This window comes from Orussus abietinus, unplaced genomic scaffold (genome assembly GCF_000612105.2).
Source record: "Orussus abietinus isolate OABI.00-Male unplaced genomic scaffold, Oabi_2.0 scaffold944, whole genome shotgun sequence".
In the NCBI taxonomy this organism is placed as follows: Eukaryota; Metazoa; Arthropoda; class Insecta; order Hymenoptera; family Orussidae; genus Orussus; species Orussus abietinus.
This window is the reverse complement of record NW_019395111.1, coordinates 14,740-18,058: the sequence shown is the minus strand read 5'-3', so window position 1 is coordinate 18,058 and position 3,319 is coordinate 14,740. Positions and strand designations below refer to the sequence as shown.

General features: G+C 34.4%; 1 long non-coding RNA gene across 1 annotated transcript; it reads left to right on the top strand.

Annotated features, from left to right (window-relative positions):
* The first annotated feature begins 279 nt into the window (after nt 1–279).
* On the top strand, nt 280–1,336 carry LOC111674206. Its single transcript, XR_002762310.1, has 3 exons — nt 280–378; nt 934–988; nt 1,263–1,336. It is a non-coding gene; the product is annotated as an uncharacterized LOC111674206 (long non-coding RNA).
* Nucleotides 1,337–3,319: the final 1,983 nt, after the last annotated feature.

Here is a 3,319-nt window from a genome sequence, read left to right as displayed (position 1 = left end):
GTCCGATAATAGTCGTGAAGTAAAAAATGTATTTTTATTATGTTAATAAATTAAAAAAATATTCCTCTATATGTTTATAAATTATTGAAACTAAATATGTAATTGAGATTTTCAAGAAATATTTCAAATATCTTCGAATGAAATCTACAAGAAATCTTAAACAAAATCTGTCGCTTGAGATATTTAGCAAAGATTACAAAGAAATATTTACAAATTATTCTATGCTACTAGGGAAATTTCATGTATACACGTAAATTATTCGTAACTTTTTTCTGTCTAGGAATTCTATGAAATTGTGGAGACTCTCTGGAAGGATCGAGGGGTCCAACAAAGTTTCGAAAGGAGTAACGAGTACCAACTCATTGACTGCGCCAAGTAGTAAGTATGATCATGAATAATTAGTAATAAATCAATAGCAGCTTTTCTTGAATTTCACTTGAAAGAAGGCTCTCTAATTCTTCTTTATCATCTAGTCCGGGATACAATAATGTTTTTTAATTCTCGCGATAATCTAGTATCTTCATTTCAGTTTTAAGGGGAATACATTCATAGTGGCATTTGAAGAGTCAATCGTTCATGAAACTTTTCTCCAAACTGATTATACCGAAAAGTTTCTAACTTTACAACATGAATGTGAAAGCTATAAAGACGGTCCTACACCCATGAAATTTCATTTTTTATAGAAAGTCTTAAAATTATCTATAAATAATAAAAAGAATTGTAATTTCATGGGTGTTAGGATCTTTTTTATGGTCTTCATATTCACGTTGTAATGACCCTCTCATGTCACCTTAATCAGTCATGTATTCGGAAGGCAGTCGTCATGAAACTGAGCATAATTATTTTTCAATAAATTTGTCATTACTGAGCTTATAAAAGCGCAGAAAGTGAACATGTGGTTTATTAAAATGTGGATTATTTTTTATGTTTTAGTTTCCTAGACAAGGTAGCCATCGTCAAACAGCCAGATTATACACCAACAGAACAGGTAAGCATCATTTAAGGCGAAGTGAAACACGTCGAGGAACTTAATCGACGTCGGTAAAATACGTTTTCTAAATACCTACGTTGCCGACGTTCGTTTTTATACTGGCAGCTGTGTCGAATTATGTTGACTATTGTACCAAATGGCATACTCTGTCGTTTTCGTACAATAATGATAAAGAAATCGAAGTAAAACTCCAGAAATCTTCTAGATTTTAGTAGTTTATGTGGTTGTATAAGCTTTACTTAAATAAATAACACCGATTTGGTTCTTTCAGGATATTCTTAGGTGTCGAGTCCTTACATCTGGAATCTTCGAGACGCGGTTTCAGGTTGACAAAGTTAACTTTCAGTAAGTGTATTTTTCCTCTGACATTCGTAGCCAACTTTATACGCTAATTTATAGTCTTCAAATGAAGTTGAAAGTGTGCAAGAAATGAAAGGAATTATCTCTAGTGGCACAGAATAATTTCAACAAATTTAATTGCAACAAATTTTTTTAATGTCTCGTAGATGTTCTTTGAAGATATCCAAAATGTTTATAGAAAATCTCAATAACATATTTAGTTTTAATAATTTATAAACGTGTAATAAATACACATTTTTTTACTTTACGAGTATTATTGAAAATTTCATTTGGTATCGAAAAACACCACAAATTTTTGCAATATTTTCATTCCGCTATTTCATCATGGGAGCAAAACGTGTAATTTTGATTTTAAATATTTTTAAAACGTTTATAATGTATTCAGCAGANTATAGGTTATTTCAAACTATAATGATTTAAACATTTGAAAGAAACATAACCCATAGTAATGTCATTTACATTCGACTTACCAAGTTATATATATACCTTCCTACGGCGCTGCGTTGCATTTGAAATGTAGAATAATTTCGTATTTTTAGGAACAATGAAAAGAATATAGGAACGAAATGTGATCTAATTTTTATTTTTATGTAACAAAGAACGCACTGACAGTATACTGAGTTTCTTTAGAATATAAATAATAGATACACTTTTTACAGTAATTATTTATTGTTAAAGTTCATTACACGCCATTATTATAGCAGCTATTAACGCTATCATAGGTTATTTCAAACTGTAATGATTTAAATATTTGAAATAAACAAAAGAAGGTAGATTGACTGGAAGGTACAAAATGAAAATCATAGATGTCACCAGGGTACTACAGGGTTCTGAAGAAATAATACAGATGTCATTGGTTAACGAGTAACGTGCAAGCGCAAAATTAGTTCTTCACTTCCGTCTACTACGTCAGATGGCGCTGCAAACACCATCTAATTTCTCCGATTAGAGTGTCACCCCCCTGCAGGTATGGACTGCTAGCAGCTCGCGTTTAATCATGTATCAACAGCTCGAAAAGCGAGACCAATATGAACCGTGGTGCAGGCCCGAGTCGTGGAACAAAAGGAGGGAAATTCTGTTGGAATTATAAACCTGAAGATTGAGGTTTATAAATGAAACAAAAACCAATCTATGTTTAATGCGTATAGAGAGAGAGAGAGTCTGGCCTGTGTTTAGTGGAGGGTTTTCGGTAACGATAAGAACCGTTGTTTGGATTAAGAGGCGACGTAGAGTCGCACCTCCACAAAGAGGGTCCAGAGAAAGAATTTAGTCATCACTGTTCCTGACCGAGATCAGCAGTTGCCCTTTTGTGGTTAGTTCGCTAGAGTGATTGGAGAAGTAAAGATGGGTCCTCCGAGCGTTAAATAAAGAATAAAGTCTTTGTTAAATTAAATACAATAAAGTGCATCATTCTCACATCCCATTTCCAATAAATTCAAATACGAGGGATGTCTCAAAAGTATGTTCCACTATTTTCTTCAACCCGTTTGGTTGGTGGGAAACGTTTGAAATTTGGAGGGAATATTTGCCTGGGTGTAGGGCAAGCTCTGCAAAATCCCTATGCGTGTGCATTCATCGCTAGGTCAGTCACGCCCCAGTCGCCACTCGCTCTTATTGCCGATTGTGAAGTTCGTGGTGTTATTCGTTTTTTAACTGGAAAAAATAAAAATGCGACTGAAATTCGTCGCGAATTGTGTGGCGTGCACGGTGAAGATGTTATGTCAAGGTCGATGGTTGCTCGTTGGCGCTAATTATTCATTGATGGGAGAATAACATTGTACGCTTGTAGGAGGTGAAATTACCGAAGCGAAACCACCGCCAACGAGTCTATATTGTTGTAGATTTACAGAACATTAATTGGATTATTGTTAAAAAAAACCATAGATATGATCCTCGAGAAGGCGTATATAAAAATGGATCCAAGTGTTCCGTTCTATGTTCCTTGACCAAGTGTCGTCCCGTCCACTG